Below are 19621 nucleotides of genomic sequence, written 5' to 3' on the forward strand. Positions count from 1 at the left end.
TGGGTTGTAACAGACTTGTTTTCAAAACAGACACATTTTATACTGTGCCAAATGATCCCAACTGCCAAAAGTCTATCCAAGTTATTCCTGATACACATTTATCACCTTCATGGAGCCCCACAGAGAATCATCTCTGACAGAGGGATCCAATTCATCTCAAAATTTTGGGGGGCATTCTTAAACTTACTATCAATAATGCTGTGCACTAGAGCACTGGGTTCACCCCTTTTAGAGTAGCAACCCCATGCCTGAACTACCCACAGAGGAACCCACCATCCCTTCACTAAAAGAATGGATAGACAACCTATGAAACACATGGCCAGTGGTTAGATTAGCGTTACAGGAAGCTAGAGAAGCTTGTGGGTTGGTCTTGCCGGTCACAGCGTTGCCGCCTGGTGGTTACTTGGGCAGCTGTTTGAGTAGAGGAAATGATTGCGTCCACTACGTGCTCCCGTTCACATTTGTACTGAGGCATGCGGGAGAAGGCGTCAGCTAGAAAGTTCCTCCCGCCTGGAATGTGCTTTAAGACAAAATCAAAATGGTTGAAGTATTGAGCCCATTGGACTTGTTTGGACTTGTTTCCGTGGGGTCCCAAGTGCCTCCAGATTTTTGTGGTCTGTCCAGACTTTGAACGGTTTCTTGCTCCCTTCCAATAGGTGTCTCCAGGTTAGCAGTGCCCATCTCACTGTGAAAGCCTCCTTTTCCCATGCGGCCCAAGAGCAAAAGAAAGGGACAGGAGAGGAGTTCCAAGCAGGGCTTTTCAAACAGCCGAACTCCTCTCCTGTCCCTTTCTTTTGCTCTTTGAACAAGCTGTGCGGGTTGCGCTCCCTTTTCTTTCATAGCCAGCTCGTTTCCAATTGGGGAGGGGGGAAGAAATCATTTTTTTCCGTCCCTCTCCATGGATCCCCACCCCAATTGGAAACGAGCTGGCTATGAAGGACAAGGGAGTGCAACCCGCACTGCATGGTGGCGCAGTGGTTAAATGCAGCACTGCAGGCTAGATCAGCAGTTCAGCGGTTCAAATCTCACCGGCTCAGGGTTGACTCAGCCTTCCATCCTTCCGAGGTGGGTAAAATGAGGACCCAGATTGTTGGGGGCAATATGCTGACTCTCTGTAAACCGCTTAGAGAGGCCTGAAAGCCCTATGAAGCGGTATATAAGTCTACTGCTATTGCTATTGCTATTGCTATGTACAGACAGCAAAAGAAGGAAAAGGAGAGGAGTTCCAAGCGGGGCTTTTCAAACAGCCTCCTCTCCTGTCCCTTCTTTTGCTATTTGAACAAGCCGTGCGGGTTGCACTACCTTGTCCTGGCTGCCCTGCTGCCGGCACACACCTATGTTTTCCAAGGCATGGAGCGATTCCGGAGCCCGTCTGTCACCCGCGTGGAAAACATAAGCACGCACACACAGCCTGCACAATTACAGCCCCAGAGAGAGGAAGCCAGAGGCAGTGGGGCAGCCGGGTCCCTCGCCCTCAGAGGGAGGAAGGTCCAGTTGGGAGAGGGGCTTTGGTCCTGCTGCCTCTGGTGGATGAAGCTTTACTGGCCTGCAGCGAAGATTCCATCCCTCATCCCGGAGCCATTGGTCTTGGGATGTTCTGTGGAGCCCCCCAGGGAAGAATGCCGCTGCCAGGTACTTTTAACCATATATTTTGCCCCCATGTCTGCAGAATGCTGCAAAAAACCATGAATACAGGCCAGTTGTTGAGTGTTTCAAATGTGATTGGAACACTCAACAAGGTGACCACAGTATGTGTGTGTGTCTGTGTCTGTTTCTGTGTCCATGTGTGTGTGTGTGTGTGATAGAGACAGACAGACAGAGGCACAGAGAGATAGAAGGAATGAGAGAGACACAGACACAGGGAGGGAGGAGAGAGATACACACACACACACACACACACAGAAAGAGTGAGACAGACAGACAGACACAGAGAGAATCACATAGAGAGACACAGAGGGAGGGAGGGAGGGAGAGAGAGGCAAAGAGCCACACACACACACAAACACACAGACTCACACAGAGAGAGAAAGAGAAAGAAAGGAAGGAAGGAAGAAATAAAGAAAGAAAGAAAAAGTGAGAAAGAGATGAAAGAAAAAAAGAAAAAAGGGACAGAGAGACAAAAGGAAGGAAAGAGAGAGAGAGAGAGAAAACACATGGCCGGCAAGCCACTCCCCAGGTCACATGGCCACATACCCACAGAGTAGGTTCCAAAATTTTTTGAAACCCACCACTGGACTAGGGCAAGGGAATTCCAGCTCAGCTGCTTTAGGGGTTCATTTCCCAAAGTACTCATCTTTTCTTGCTTCTGCTGCTGGGGAAGACATCGCTGCTTGGCATAGCTGCATACCTCCAACTGTAATCAGTCTTTTTCTTCACGCTCCTGTTGCCTGATTTTCCCTCCAAGCATCCCAAATATTGGGGGAGAGCCCGGGATTCAGGAAATCCGGAAATCTTAATAGATTTTTAAAAGTCAGTTTCAGCTCTCTGTGAAGTTCCTAGAAGACGACCTTATTAATTTATGAGCCTCCAGAAAAAGTTCAAAGAAATCCAATCATCATGTCCAATTAGGATCGACATTCTGGTGTGGACTCCTGTGGAGCCAAAACTGCTTTCACTTAATTGCGTTTGCACTTTACCCCCTGTATCTCCTCCCTTCTGTCCTGCGTCATAATTCATATTCTCCAACTAGGCTGTAGACATGAGATCTGACTCCGGCCAAAGGCATGCATGGAATTTTCCCTTCCATGCCAGCCTGATAATAGTCATGGCAACGCTTTAGAAGTTGACATCACTGCCATTCAATTGGGAGGAGGGGAGCCTCGTAGTTAAATCATTAGCTACATCTGTAACAACTAAGTTTTACAATTTTACAACTGGTTTCCTGTCACCGGAAGACTGAAGGTCCCAACATCTCTGGAGGGATGTTTATGAGAGCCATGTGGGATATCTTACTTTAATGTCTAACTAGAGATAGCCATGGGAACTTGTGTTTTATTGACTCCCAGGGCAGAAGAGTTAAGGAAGCAACTTCACACTTGTGTATTGGTCAGAATCTGCATTTGGACAAAGGGGAGGGCTCATTATCAGCTTAATCCCATTTGCATGGCCTAAAGGTTTTCAGATGCTGCTTTGCTTCTAATGGTTTCCATCCTGCTTGATTAAAGGTTCCTTTTGAAATAATCCGTTTCAAGAGTCTTTACTTTCTCAAGTTAGGAGAGGAGTTATTACAGGAATGTTTTATTTTGACAACAACACATTCACATTCTACTCCTTACTATTCCCCCTCCCAATGAAACAGCATAATAAAATAATAGAGTGTGTGGCAGGCCAAAGATCCTAAAAGGAATATGACTGCAGGCCTGACAGTAGGATTGGAATTGAGTCCATTTAACTTTGGTGGCTGTTGGGGATCAATTACCTAGATGGTTGCATGAACTCTGCATAAAACTGATCAATAGCTTAGATGTATTGTTATTCACAACTATTTCCTTGCTCCTTCTGTGAGTCAAATAATCCAGAGGTTGGAGTTCTTGAAAATAATTTCATCTTTCTCTGATATACGTAAAAACAACTGACTTGCTTTCTAAGCAGAAGGAAAACAGACTGAACTGCAGACAAGAAGTTTAAAGCTTCTTAAATCATATTGATACACAAAAGAAAATAGTACAATTATTAAAGTTGTTTCATTGGTTCTGTGTCTCTGAAAGATATAAATGGAGGAAAGGAATAATGGGATACTGTCAGCTAGGAATAATGGGATATTGGAGTTTATGTGTCTGTTGTAGTGGTCTGTTTAGAGCCAGTGTCTACATGGAAACTGAACTTAGCAACCTTTTCCATCACGTCTAATCTTTCCAGAGTTACTTTGATGAAATAGTAGAGGTCCATATTTTTTTCAGATTGCCAATATCTGTACATTGCAACATTGTTACATCAGCATTAGGAAAAACTATAAACAAAGAGACACACTGGTCTTATGACACTGTGTAGGATCTGCTTACTACTATGTCTGCTATCAGCCTTTCCTATCAAAAGTTCATATTGCTTTCCACAAAGTGTTTCAAGAACGTGATGAAAAAAATGATACCTGAATGTTCTGCTGTGTTTGCGTAGTAAAAGCTTAGAGTAAATCTGATACTAAAGTTATCCATAGTGGTCATATATTTTTTCACTGCTAAAATTAACAGGCCATTCCTTCATGTTGAAACAGTGCCATCCCACTGGTGTCAATGGGATAGCAGTTACAACTAAGAATGGAACCTGGCACAAACCTTACTGCTGAGCTGCTGCTGATATCCCAAAGTCACACTGCAGAGATGGCTTGACAAGCATTGGCAGCTGTTTTCCATTGTATAACTAGCTGGGCAGAGTGTATCTCTGAAGGAAATTAGGACTAGTACAGAACTGCAGATCATTCCTGGAAAATAGAAAACTAGATTACTTGATCCATAGAGTTGTAGTCAAGGGTAAAGGCAATGTTAACTATTTTTTAAAGAAACCAGTATAATGGGAAACATAAAAAGAGGAAGTGATTACAATATTAGTATATGTATTAAAAGAAGTTCATTTCTGTTCTGGAAATACTTTCTGTTAATGTTACCGTATTTTCACGACTATAAGCCGCACTGAAAATCCTAAAATTTGATCAAAAACCGGCAGTGCGGCTTATAACCCGGTGCGCTTTATATATGGAGCAGTTTCCCTCCCCAGCGCCCAGGCTTTCTCCTCCGATTGGTTTTAATGGGGAGGTCCGATGGAATAGCGCTTAATGGGAGAAGGATTAATAGTTTCTCGGGTTCAAGCTGCGGATTCTAACTTTCACAAAGGGAACTAAAGCTGAGCAGGTAATTGCTTTATTAAAGCCGATTCAGTTCGCGGGAGATATTTGGTGCGCTTCTTTGAAAATCTCCCTCCCAATTCTGCCCAACGCCTCCCCAACCTTACTGGACGAACGGTGGGGGGGGGTGTATCATGTAGTGCGGAGTGCGAGGAGTGGCAGGTTGCGATTTCGTTAGTAATTGCAAAAAAAACGTGCGGCTTATAACCCGGTGCGCTTTATATATGGAAAAAGTTTGAAAAATTAACGTTAACTGATACTGTGGCTTATAATCTGGTGCGGCTTATGGTCGTGAAAATATGGTACATTAAATTTCCAAGGAAAATAAGTAAATTATAGTTATATTTCAGTCTAATGGGACTGGTAGCCTGTCATTTAAGTACATTGTCCTTTCTACTTTATGACAGTGTTACTTTATGAAAGTTTCCAGCTATGAAGCAACAGCATAACTGTTCAAAACTGTTCTATTCTTTAAACATTTGATATAAACTGTTTGAATAGTAATAATTAACATTCATGGGTGTCAAGAATTAGTCTTCTTTTCCTAATTTGGTGTTCTTAAACCTGTAACAGCATTCAGTCTATAGTATTTGCAGCAGCCTGAAAACTCTTAAAGAGAAAGTCAAAGCAAAGAACACTATTTTTTTGTTGCGGTGGTTGTTTGTTTTGATTGCATAGAAATCCTCCTTTAATCTTTTTTTTTGTAGGGCTTGCAAACGTCCAGAATTAATCACCGAAGCATGTGTGTCTTCCTCAGACTTCTGTAAAAGGCTGAAAAAATATGTTGTTGCTTTAATAATTCTATCTTGGAAAAGATTGCCTTAAAGTGATAGCATCAGCTGCCATCTTATGTTTGCTTGTAGTTCACTACATTATGGTCAGAAACTGCAATGAACTGTGGGGATGGAGGAAGGCAAGGGGGAAAATGAAAGTAAGTGCTGTATCTCTTACAGATGCTACTTCAAGGGCATCTGACATACTAACTGCATACCATCCTGTGCCTGGACTGACCATTACAAAAACTTCCTGTCCCAACCTAACTGGTCGCATGGGGTGGGAAATAGGAGGTAATTAAGGGAGGGGAAAGTTGAATTTAGGGATTATGGAACATAATGCTCAATTCTGGCTATCCATTATTGCAATACACTTGACTTCTAATAAACTATACCTTTCTCAACAAATGGAGCCAAAGGTTGTGTCAGATCCCTAAAAGTGATACTGCCATCCAACTGGGAGGAGGGGGGGCTTGGAGGCAATTTATTAGCAGTGCCTGTGACAACTGATAATTTACAACTGGTTTCCTGGCACTGAAATGCCTGAGATCCCATCACCTTTTGGGGGAAAGTTTATGATGGCCATGTGGGATATTTCACTTTAATGTCTAACAGAAGATAGTCATGGGAATGTATGTTTATTCGGCTCTCAGGGCAGTTGATAAAGGAAACATCTTCACACTTGTGTATTGGCTAAAATCTGCATTCTATCAAATGGGAGGGGTCTCTACTGCTTTAATTCTACTTGCATTGCCTAAGGGGAATCAGATGCTGCTTTGAATTTAATGGCTTCCATTCTTCTTAATAAACGATTTCTTTTGAAATACTCCATTTCAAGAGTCTTCACTTTCTTAAGTTAGGAGAGAGCCCTTACCGATTGTTTCTGTTTACAGGTTTAAATGGTGGCAGGTCTGACAGATGAAGACAGCCAAATGTTCTGTTCTTGATTGGTGTGCTGTGAAACATCATCTGAAGATCAAATTCAAAGTACTATTCAGTAGTATTTGATTGCCATAAGGTAGCTTTTAGGTAAAACACACATACCTAAGAGTTTTTACCAAAAACACTTTAGGCAAAATTTAGAATTTTAATGCATTTTTACTGCATTATTATTTTGTTAGCATTTTTTTTCAAGGCAAACAAATTTTTCAAGATGAGTAACACTTTTTGGTCAGAAGCATATAATCTGCCTTAAGAAAACCCTGTTTCTTAAATCATCAGTTCAGAATTTAAAAGTGTTTCATTTGCTTACTCCATAAATGTTGGAGTGAATAAATAAGAGTGCATCATTCTGAAATTTCTTACTCATAAATAATTAAGACTATAATAAAGCTGCTTTGTCTTTGATCTCATTCAGTGAGTATGAGTCTTACCAATAGTTGCTTCATCCTAGAACATGATTATTTGGTGACAATAGTTCTCTGCTGGTGTTCTTTAAAAGAACACAAAGAAAGCAAATGGAATGCCTGTTTTGATTCTACCTAATTCTAAGCAGTCTACAAGGAAATTAACTTTAAACTATGGTTGATATCCTTGCAGTTGCTACATTTTTAACAGGGTAGTCTGCTACTCAACAATATTGTAGTCACCATGTCTTTTTTTGTTGACTTAGGTTATCCTAATGTCTATACACGTTTTCTTTTTCAGGCTTATAACCTGGGTTAATAAACCCCAAGTACTATATTACTATAACAAGATATGTCCAAAATAAATAAAACATATGATAACTTTAACATGATAGTCTCATGTAACTAAAATAGCTGATTTTTTGTAACATATTGACCTACAAATTATTCTAACCGTATTTTACTTTAGGATGTTGTACATATGAACAAGAAATGAGCATGTAGAAACATCATCAAATTCTGAATTTTTCTTGTAAGCGATCTTGCTTAATTGTAGAAAATGTTTGTATTTAGGTATTTAGGTATTTATTGAGATTTATATGCCGCCCTTTTCCCTGAGGGGACTCAGGGCGGCTTACAACCACAAGGAAGGGGAAGTGCAAGGTCAAAACAAACAATATGTGAACAACAGAAAAATAGTAAAAAACCCAACTTTCATTCAACAATCAAACACTCGGGCGGGTAATTAGGAACCTATCCCCAGGCCTGCTGGGAGAGCCAGATCTTGAGGGCTGCGCGGAAGGTCTGGATAGTGGTGAGGGTGCGGATCTCCATGGGGAGCTCATTCCACAGGGTCGGGGCAGCAACAGAAAAGGCCCTCCTCCGCGTGGTCGCCAGTCGACATTGACTGGCAGATGGGATTCGGAGGAGGCCCAGTCTGTGCGATCTAATTGGTCGATTTAGGGAGGTAATCGGCAGAAGGCGGTCTCTCAAGTAGCCAGATCCACTACCATGGAGTGCTTTAAAGATGGTCATCAATATCCTGAAGCGCACCCGGAGACCAACAGGTAGCCAGTGCAGCTCGCGGAGGATAGGTGTAACGTGGGCGAACCGTGGTGCACCCACTATCACTCGCGCGGCTGCATTTTGGACTAGCTGTAGTCGCCGGATGCACCTCAGGGGCAACCCCATGTAGAGCCCATTGCAGTATTCCAGTCTAGAGATCACAAGGGCTCGAGTGACTGTCGTGAGCGCCCCCCTATCTAAGTAGGGCCGCAACTGGCGGACCAGGCGAACCTGGGCAAATGCCCCCCTGGTCACAGCCGACAGCTGGTGATCAAAAGTCAGCTGTGAATCCAGGAGGACTCCTAAGTTGCGGACCCTATCTGAGGGGTATAAAATTTGACCCCCCAGCCTAAGCGTTGGTATATCAGCCAAATTATTGGGGGGGAAACACAACAGCCACTCGGTCTTATCCGGGTTGAGTACCAGTTTGTTAGCACTCATCCAGTTCTTAACGGCCTCCAGACCCTGGTTCATCACGTCCACCGCTTCATTGAGTTGGCACGGGGCGGACAAATACAATTGTGTATCGTCCGCATATTGATGGTTTGTGTTTTGTGAATAAGGTTTCACACATAATGTACTGCTTTTTTCATTAAAAAAATTGTAAGAACTGTCAAGTTCCTTTTTTTGGCAAAGTTGCCAAAGGATAACTTTGTAAGGCAATTAAACAAACAGAACTCTAGCAGAGGAAAATAGGCAAGTGGCACTCTTCCAAGAAAAGAAAGAATAAGAGAGCTTACCGTGTCCTTTGTCTTCATTATCTTTTTGCTCACACAGTGGACAACAGGAAAATGGTTGCAGGCTCTCTAACGTGTGAACTGTTAATGAAAGAATTCCTTGGTAGTAACAATCATGCAAACAGCCAAAGTCAGAAAGACTATCTATGAAATGAAAAATCTTTATATAGATTGACTGTGAATAAATTATGTGGGGCTTAGTAAAACTTGCTTCTGAATAAATATCTACAAGGTGGCACTGTCTATAAACCCTGGCATATAATTTTACTCCATGGAAAATACATTGAGTCTAATTAAACAAATCTCACTTACTTACTCTGTCTGTCTTTATATTTACTCTATGTTTACAGGCCATAGATTATTCATAAACATTCTGCACATTATGATTCTTTGGCTTACACCAGCTACAACAAACTCAACACTGGAATTCTTGCAAGAGCCACATCACAAAACTGATTTGCCTTAAATAACAAGGCAATTATATTTCACAAAATAAATATATTTTTAAATTTTGTTTGCCTACTTATAAGCATTTCAAATTGTATTATTTTCAAAAATTGTGTTTCAATTCAAATATTTGCCAACATTCCTAATTTTACAATGAAGAGACTTTTAAGAAAAGACCTGATCATTTTGTTAAAGTGCATTTATTACAGAACAATAATCAGAATCCTCATATTAAAATAGCAGGAATGAAACTGAAGGCATATCAGAAAAGTTTTTAAAAATCCACAAATTATGAGTTGCATGGAAAGAAGAAAGTTTCAGCTTAAATAGCATGCATTTACTAGAAAAAAGAACTTCTCTACATCAATAAGGATGGCATTTTTACAAATTTAAGGTGATGGGAACTAGTCAAAAAATATTATGCACTCTTCAGTGAGGGTAGTCAAAAGAACATGAATAAATATAAATGTCTTTTATGCTGGCTAATTACACCATTTTGATTTATTTATATTTCACACATAGAAGAAGACACTGTCTGCTTTCTGCAACAAGAAAGAACACATTCTATTCATCTACTTTCTAAAACTGTAACAGCTGTTATGTGCATGGCTAAACCTAAATGCTTCTAAATGTATTAAGGATAGATTGACTCAAGTCTATTAAATCAAGTCAAATAAAGTCAAATCAGTTACTGTAATTCAAAAAGGCTCCTTCAAACTCTTATAGTCAATTGAATTGAAACTATTAAATAGTTAACTGTATTATATCTTTTAAAAAAACTTTATTGGTTTAAAAGATATGTCCTGTTTTTTTTAAAAAATTACTAGGTCACATAATTAAAGAACGGTATCGTCAAATTAAGTACCAGCAAAATTTAACTGTAATGTATCTTGGTTGCAGAAAGTATAACTTCAGTAACAGGGTTGTCAATGCCTCGAATGCACTACCTGACAATGTGGTTTCTTCCTCAAACCACCAAAACTTTAACCTTAGACTGTCTACTGTCAACCTCACCCCATTCCTAAGAGGTCTTTAAGGGGCATGCATAAGCGCATAAGGGTGCCTACTGTTCCTGTCGTAATATTCCCTTATACTCATATTAATTTCATGTATTCATAATCATGTCTATACTTGTATATCTGTTATCTAATTCATGCTTGATGAAATAAATAAACAAATAAAAATAAATAAAATACATGAATCCTATAGACGTATGGATCCTGTGAAATGGTTATACACTGTACGTTTTGGGATGTACTATTTTGTTGTAGGAAACCCCTTCCCCCAGATGTAAATGTTCTTTATTTTTAATATTAAAAAGAGATAAAATATTTCCTCAGAGGAGAAAGGGAGAAAAATATTGACAAAAGCAGAAAGCAGCCCCAGTCTTCCTGCCATAGGAAACAACTTCAAACTAAGAAACTTGAAGAGGCTGGCCTTTAGGAATGCAGATTTTGTATCCATTCAGGAAAACTGGGCCAATCTATTCACAAACAAAATGCTTCAGGTACTGATGGCATTAAAAATTTACATTCCCTCACCCAAATTCTAAGGACAGGATATGACTTTTAAGACATAATAGGATTAACCCAGCACCATTGGAATAGTAAAAGACACAAGGCTTACTACATTGTGCAACCTCCTGGAGCATCTCAATCACCAAACCCCAAAATCCTATAAAAATCCATCCATTCACTCAACCATTTTGTCAGTCACCCCAGAAACAGGCTGCTGTCACTGAAGTTTCTGGAAACCAAACAATATCAGACCTTTCCTTGTAGCCAGCCTCCATTTTATTTCCAGCATCTTTCTCCTGACTAGTAGCCAGACTGATTTGTCTTCCCAAAATTTGGCAACCTAGATGGGACTCCAAGCTAACCTGACCAATGTACCTGGTCTGGGTAAGCCTCCACCTTTCCAACAACAGACCCTTTGTGTCTGTGGTTGGGTTACCCAGACCTTGGCCATTTGGAGCAAGGATAGCAAAGGGAGTTAGAGTCTTGAATTCAATGGCTTCTTGGAAAGAAGGTGAGTACCTTTAAATTTTAACTTTTAAACCCAGGAAAGTGAGGGAAATGTGTGCATGCCTATGTGTGTAAGTGAGAGGAGCCGGCCCTTCTCCCAATCACAGCTGGATCCTGCTTCTGTGCCTTTCCTATCTGCACCCAGAACTGTTTGACTGAAAGACTCTGGAAAGCAAGGGGGTTTGGCCAGAGCACAGGACCTTCTGTGGGGAGAAGGGAGGTTGTCTGAAAGTGTAACAGAAAACTGAGAAAGAGAGTCAAACCTGGGCAGCCAGCCAAAGTCTCTAAGCAAACCTCCACTCTTCTAGGAGGGTCCCTCATACTCTGCAAAAAGAAGTCAATCCTCTGAGATCCCTTGAGGTTTTTGGAAACCAAATACAGACTTTCTTTCCTTGTAGCCAGCCTCCATTTTATTTCCAGCGTCTTTCTCATGGCTTGGAACCAGACAGAATTTTTCTTCCCACACTGTATTGTTTCATTGATAGTGTTTAATACTATTCAGTTGTATTTTAACAGTTTTGCTTTTTAACTGTTTTGTTATTGTTATTTTAATTGTGTGTACTGTCTACATTTGTGTGTTGGACAGTTGTATAAATTCAATAAATAAGCAAACATCTAGTCAAGGCATGTATGGATGCTAAGTTGGTTTTTTTCTTCACGAATACATACAGGGAGGAGGAGCTAAGATGGAGGAGAGGCAGCAATGGTTGTAAAGAGCTCTTCCAAAACTAAATCAGGTCTCTCTTTTCGTATGTATGTATGCATGTATTTTTATATTTTTAACTCATTTTTAATCTATTTTAATCTATACCAGAATTTTACAAAAGTACATAGAGTGTGGCTACCATTTGTTTTAGATATATTTTAACAATACTACAAGCCAGGACTTTTAAGAATGGGGAAAAAGAGAAAGAGATAGCACTCTGCAGCAGAGTGTTCATCCAAACCATTGAAGCAGCAGAAGATTGTACTGCAAACAGACAGTCTGTTTCAGTAAGCAACTCATCTGCAGTTGTCTTAGCAGATAAATTTAATTTATGTGACTCATTGGAATGGGACTTACAAACCGAACTTGAAAGCAAACAGCATATAGAACTATCTTCCTCTGTCTTAGAAGATAGTTCCCCTTCTTGGAACTCAGCAGCTGCTTTCCTTGCACAGGAGGGAGATGTAATACATTTAAAATGTGACAGATTTCCTCACTATACAATGTTTGCTTACATCTCAAACTGTAAACTCAATCTATGAACTTTTATCAATTGTCATAAATAAGGTTGACTGCCTGAAATAATCTTTTGCAAAGTTTATTAAGAGCCACCCAAATACTGCAGAAGGACTATGTAATTGGGGGCCTCCCGGTTTGTGGGCAGTATTGCTCCCATGTCCCATTCATTTTCAACGAGGCTTGGAGCCTTTGGAAGGGCATGACTGGGCCTGGTTTGTGGTGAGCAGTTCCAATGGCCCTGAAGCTGGTCGCAGTGGCAATGCCAAAGTCTGCAACTTTACCCTATAAGAGCAGGGCCCTGTTTGGTCAGTGAGGTGAATCACCTGAATCAGGGCCCCTATGCCAGGCAACCACAGGGGATGCCCTACAAAATTTGCCTTTTGTAAGAGGCTTTTCCATAGGGGTGTAACCTATCTAGGGTAGTCTGTAAGCGTCTACCCATTAACAGCTCAGTGGGGCTTTTATTCATTACTGGGCATGGTGTTGTGTGGTGGGCTAACAGGAAAATGTCTATTCTTTCCTGCCAACTCCTGGGTTCCATTTTTGCGAGGGCCTCCTTTGAAGAGTGCACCATTCTCTCCGTCAGACCATTACTTGCCAGATGGAATGGTGAAATTAGGGCATGGAGGATTTCCAGCCCTGCTAAAAACAGTTCGAACATGGTAGAGGTTAGCTGGAGTCCATTGTCTGACACCAGGAGGTGGGGCAGCCCATGTGTGGCACTAATTTTCAGAGAGCCCTTATTATGGCCTCTGATGTGGTTGACATCATTAGAACTATGTCTAGCCATTTAGAAAATGTGTCAACCACCACTAGGAATACCTGCCCTTGAAAAGGCACTGCAAAATCAATGTGAATGCAGGACCAGGGTGCCCTAGGGGTTTTCCAGTTGCGTGGTGGTGATTTTGGTGGAGAGGGGCATGTCTCCAGGCATTGAGGACAAGTAGAGACACAGTTGGTAATGGCCTGATCTAATTTGGGCCACTATAGGTAGCTACAACCCAGTGCTTTCATGCACATTATGCTGGGGTGGCCGCTATGGAGGTTTTTTAAAACTGGGTCCCTGAGGAGAGGGGGAACTACTACCTGCTGTCCCCACAGCAGGAAGCCCCGCTGAGTGGAGAGCTCGTGCTGGTGGGCTTTGTACAGTTGAAATTTGGGGCCTATGGTTCCTGCTGGCCATCTCCTCTAGACCCAGTCAAGCACTCAGGAAATTACCTGATCCCATGTGGAATGCCTGGCAATGTCAGCTGCAGTGACTGGGAGGTCCAGGTCTTCAATACATAAAACCGGCGATGTAGGGGCTGGATCTTCGACCATGGCAGGGAGAGGGCAGTGGCTCAACATGTCAGCATGTCCCAGATGTTTTCCTGGCCAGTGGGTTAGGTATAATCATAGGCCACCAGGAACACGGTCCACCGGGTAATCCATGGTATCTGTAGCATTTGTCTGTCTCCTGAAAGCAGACACAGCAGCAGCTTGTGGTCCATGATTACCTGGAAATGATGGCCATATAGGTAGATATGAAACTGCTTTACACCGGTCACTATGGCCAATGCCTCTTTGTCTATTTGTTCATAATTGCATTTGGTGGAGGCTAAGGTTTTTGAGAACAACACAATGGGAACCTCTGTGTTGTTGGGTAACCGGTTGCTGAGCACTGTGCTACCTCATATGGCAAAGCATCGCAGGCCAATAGTAATGGAAGGCTCTTGCTGTATTGAACAAGAATGGCATTAGAGGTCAGCAACTGCTTGACACCTCTGAAGGCTCCAGCTTTTTTCTTCCCCCAGGCCCAAAAAGTGTCTTTTGGTCTAGAAGCCAATGCAGGGGCTCAGCCACAGAAGTCTTGTGGGGAAGAAACATGGCATAAAAGTTAAGCAGTCCAAGGAAGGCTTGGAGCTCTGTCTTATTGGTAGGCATTGGTGCCTCTTCTATTGCCTTTGTCTTTGTGGCAGTTGGGTGAAGTTCAGCTGTATCGATAAGATATCCCAGGAATTCCACTTGGGGAACTGCGATATGGCACTTGTCTTACTTTGAGGCTGTATTGTTAGAAACACTGGAGCACAGCTCTTAGCCTGGTCATTAGTTCGGAGTGGCTGGTCGCGAAGATGAGGACATCATCTAAGAAAGGGACGATGCCTCTGATCCCCTGCAGTAAGTGTTCCATTAGACTCTGGAACAACCTGGGGGCCATACTTACCCCAAACTGCAGGCAGCAGCATTTGAAGTCACCTCTGTGGGTGATGATAGTCTGCGCCTCCGCTGTGAAGAGTGTGCCTTCTCCCAAGGAGTGTAACAGGTACTTAACCACTGGCATTGGGTAGGCATTGGATGGTGGAGCGTGGTTCAGCGTGCACTTCTAATTTGCGCAGATGCAAATTGAGCCATCCTGTTTGATGGGAATGACAATGGAGGTCTCCCATCTCATGTGGTCCACCAGTTCTAGGATGCCTTGGGTGATGAGCTTATCCAGTTCCGCATCCACTTTAGGCTTTAATGCAAAAGGGGCTCACCGTGGCTTCCTACAAATTGGGGCTATCTTGGCGTCTAGGTTGAAGGAAACAGGAGTGCCCTAGTAGGTGCCAGCTGTCTGTCAAACATGATGGAAAATTCCTTGGTCAACATCTCTAAGTCTGAGCCCATAGCACAGTTGATTCCATTTATCTTGAGCCCCAAGGTCTCAAACCAGTCAAGGCCAAGGAGGCTTGGCAAGGACCCTTCAACCACAATTAAGGGAAGGCAACCACTGAATCCCTTGAACTTGACTCTAAACTTTCTGCTTCCAATAACAGAGGTATTGTTTTCCTGGTAGTCCCATAGTATCAGATGGCAGCTCTGCAAGTGTCCTTTGGATAGTCGAGGAATTAGTCACTTAATAATGCTCCAGGATATGATGGATGTGGCTGACCCGGTGTTTACCTCCATCTTCCTTCAAGTTGGACCATGAGGTGAATTTTTTTTTGAGAGAGAGAATTACTAGTTTGACGGATGATTGATTCTGGGCCAGGATGATCGTGAAAAATGGTGTGGCAGTCATCCCGCATTCTAGGATTTTTTGGTGGAGGTCATCTGCTAAACAGTGGTTTTGATGGCTGGTCCAAAAATGGCTGAACTGCCCAGCATACCCTGGCAAGGTGACCCTTTCTCCCGCAACACTGGTAATTGGCATTTTTGAAGTTACAAAGCACTTGTGTATGATTGCCACTGCAACCCATACACATCGCTTTTGGCAGGTTTCTGTCACTGGGCCAGCTCTTTTTATTCGCCTCTTTAAGGTGATTCACCTCATCGTCATCTTCCGACTCCGTGTCTGTGACAGCGTCACCTTGGTGAACTGTAGCTTGGGTTGGACAGGCGGATTTAGTGTCTGCAGGTGGGATCTGGGTCTTCTGGATCATGGCCAATGTCTGCATGGAGCTTCCTCCAGTGTGGTTTGAAAGGTGACCTCAGCCAGCAAACGGAGCTGGATGCAAAGGTCCCTTATACCGCACACTAAGTGGTCCAGCAGGGCATCATCCAGGTCTTTGAACTTGCAGTGAAGTGCCATGGATCTGAGGGAGGCTACATAGTGATTAATTGACTCACCTTTGGCCTGGTTATGTTGGTAAAATGCGTGCCAGTGGGCAATCTTGGAAGGAGCTGGTGCGTAGTGGTTTTTTTAACTTTGCAATCAATGTTTCCCAGGGTACAGTGTTGGTAGAGAGAGGGGCGGGGAGGGCCCTCACCATATCAAACATCTCTGGTCCACAGACTGTCAGGAAATAGGCACACTTCCTGTCAGGTGCTCCTTCGTTTAATAATCAAGAAAGAAACCACTCAACTCCATGCTTAGAATTAAGTGTACTTTTACTAATTACAAACGATGAGTAGCAAAGCAAAGCTGAGTCTGAGTAAAATGGCGCAAAAGCAATAGATATCATGTATAATTCAATCCCCTCCCCTTGGCACCCCATTTCATAGTCCAATAATAATTCACCCAACCGTCAAGTGGGAGATATCTTCAAAAAGCATCATCAGGGTGGAATGCTGGACAGTTGGCCTTGGCGGGAAACTCCCTTCTTCCACATGCGTAGATAGATGATCAGGACAGCTCCTAATAACAATCCTCTAGTACATAATGATTCCCCTCCCAAATACCATGCCTCCCCTCCCCGTTTCAATGGCAGCCGAAAAACAGCAGCGAAGCAGAGGCTGACACTTCCTCTCGCTGGACAGTTCCGTGTAGTCATTTGGACTACACTAGGAAACATTCAAAGTGTTCCACATAGGATCCCAGGTCTCTGGCCAGGTTAAAAGGCGTAAATGTGAGGGTGGCCATTCATGTCAGGAAGGTTGCTTGACGTCTTGTCATTAGTGACTGAGCTCTCGCTTTGGACATTCAGCTCTTGAATAGTGACCAGCTTAATCTGTCACCTCAGTTAGGCAGATCCCACTTTTGTCACCAGTATTCTGTACTGAGAACAAGCGGGTTGTGCACAAGAACTGAGGCAAGACAGAGAATAAGGCTAGGTTTGTTTTAACAAATACTAACAATGCAACCGGCTCAGTGACAGGCAACAGCTGATTCTCTGTCTGACACCTCCCTTTTATACTCGGCTGTCAGATGGCTGACCAATCAGCTGTGAGCTTGTCTCCCACCAAAATGGTAGCTGGAGTGAGGACTTAGAACACAACATTTGTCTTCCTTCCAAAAATGTGAACAATCATAAAGAAAACACTCAGGTAAAGCCTAAGTTATGACCAATAGAGCTACAGTCTGCAAACTAATCAGGTTACCTTGCAAATTTATGACAACAGAATGACTAGAGGGCATTGGAGAAATAAAGAAGCTGTTAGGCTCTGCTGTGAACTCACTCTGATAGATCTACTCACAAATATATGCATGTTTATTCTTGAGAATTTAACAGATATAAAGAAAAATAAATTATGTTTTATTTACTTCTAAGACATATATTAGCCTATGATTAGTATCACAACAGTATTAGTCTGTTATGCAGCTAAAGCAACCATTATTGGGTTCCTATTTGTCAGATCCTTTCTATGGTAGCAAAATAATTATGCTATGTATGAACCCCCAATTGGTTCTTGCTTTTAAAAATATGTAAGTACTTAATTGCTGTTGTGTATTCAGAGAGTTGAAAAGAAGTAAGAGAAGCCATGACAAAATTTAATCCATAATGTAAGTTACTGCCCTGGGCCTATATTGTGATATAGTTCCTGATCACAATGTATCATAACTCAGATTTTCAATTTTCCACATTTCAGTAATGCAATGTCCAATGCCAAATTAGCTAATAACCATCAGGACATACACTCAAATCTATTTTTAGTGTCAATCTTAACCTACAAAAATTGCAGAGAAGTAATAGAATATATTGCTATCTCCCATATGTCAGTTTAAGGAGCTGATGTCCACGTGAGATGATACAATTTCAAGAAAAGCTTGAATTTTAGCAGAAATCTCTACCAAATGAAGGCAAATATATGTTCAGATAATATTGCAGAATCTAATCTGGGTTGGTCATTGGGACCAGAAGGTTTTGTCTTCCAAACTTTCAGACTCATCTGGACTAGAGCCCATCCTCAAGGAACAGAGGATCTTACAGAAATCTCTACTGCACTATCTGGTGCAATTATAATATCATCCTTTGATGATAATACTCACTACTTCTACAAATGTCATCCAGGAAGATGCACAAGTATTTGGATCTGAGAAAGCACAATGTTGGAAACTTAATTAATAACAGATGGGGAGAGATTATATTAAGGTAATTAACTTCTGCAAATTCTGTTGCAAATAGGCAAGTATTTAGGGTTCCACCACAAAACCGTGGATGACAAAATCGCGGTCGACGAAAGCGCGCATTTGACGTCATCACAGCGCGACGAAAACATCACGCTGTGATGGAAAAATGTAAAAATAAAGCGAAAACCTTACCCTAACCCCCCCAAACCTAACCCTAAACCTAACCCTAAACCTAACCCTTAACCTAAGCCTAAATCTAACCCTAAACCTAACCCTTAACCTAACGCTAACCTTTAACGTAAAATTTAACGTAACCCTAACGCTCTAAACCTAACCCTAACCCTTAACCTAACCCTAACCCTAACCCTAAACCTAACCCTTACCTTTATGTGAATCGGCTTGCTTTAATTTTATTGTTATTTCAATTTTTAATTTTTTTCGTCGCGCTGTGATGACGTCAAATGCGCGCTTTCGTCGATCGAGCTTTTGTGGACCGCGGTTTTGACGGGTCACGGTATTTAGATTGGGATGCTTTGAAATCAAGTAATATTTTAGGAATTTACATGTTTGTGGTAGTAACAGAGAGATAAAAAATTGAGAAATGTAGATTACTTGGAGAACCTGAAAGATGAAAGTATTATGTGTATTCATGTTTAGGCTAACTTTATTCCTGATATAAAATAAGCTGTAATATCAGTTAAAAAATTGATTACTACTATGCTAAATGCTATAAGCCTTTCTTTAGAGCGGTGTTTCTCAAATGTGGGAACTTGGCAAGATGTGTGGATTTCAACTCCCAGAATTCCCCAATCACCATGCTGGTGGAGAGCCAAGGTGGCGCAGTGCCAAAGAGCCAAGGTGGCGCAGTGGTTAAATGCAGCACTGCAGGCTACTGCTAGATCAGCAGGTCAGCGGTTCAAATCTCACCGGCTCAGGGTTGACTCAGCCTTCCATCCTTCCGAGGTGGGTAAAATGAGGACCCAGATTGTTGGGGGCAATATGCTGACTCTCTGTAAACCGCTTAGAGAGGCCTGAAAGGCCTATGAAGCGGTATATAAGTCCACTGCTATTGCTATTGCTATTGGTGGAGAATTCTGGGAGTTGAAATCCACACATCTTAAATTTGCTAAGCTTGAGAAACACTGCTCTAGAACTAAAGGTATTATGGCCTACCAGTGAGGTAGGATGGGCTAAAGATAGTCCAATGTATTACAGGATTTTAAGACTTGATACAGGTAGTCTGTTCAATGGCCCTTCAAAGTGCTGAAAAAATGGATATATGACTGCTCCTTGAAGTTGCAGCCACTGCAGCATTCCCACAATCATGTGATCAAAATTTTAGGGTTTGGCAACTGGTCCACATTTATAGCATCATATTCTCTGCCTTATGCAAACAGCTTCCACATCGTAAGAAACTC

At 42.0% G+C, this 19621-nt stretch overlaps 1 long non-coding RNA gene across 5 annotated transcripts in view; it reads left to right on the plus strand.

Annotated features, from left to right (window-relative positions):
• The window catches only part of LOC106541896 (uncharacterized), a 91482-nt gene that overhangs the window by 26994 nt on the left and 44867 nt on the right, over positions 1-19621 (plus strand). For 2 of the 5 annotated variants that reach the window (XR_015697766.1, XR_015697765.1), the window contains exon 2: positions 6504-6628. This is a non-coding gene — a long non-coding RNA (uncharacterized LOC106541896). Of the gene's footprint in view, positions 1-5544; positions 5769-6503; positions 6629-9108; positions 11303-19621 lie in introns of those variants that run through there. The other 3 variants (XR_015697769.1, XR_015697768.1, XR_015697767.1) reach the window with 3 other exon arrangements.

This window comes from Thamnophis sirtalis, unplaced genomic scaffold, assembly GCF_051295495.1.
Source record: "Thamnophis sirtalis isolate CommonGarterSnake01/CBP01778 unplaced genomic scaffold, rThaSir2_p1.2 scaffold_9, whole genome shotgun sequence".
NCBI classification, from domain to species: domain Eukaryota; kingdom Metazoa; phylum Chordata; class Lepidosauria; order Squamata; family Natricidae; genus Thamnophis; species Thamnophis sirtalis.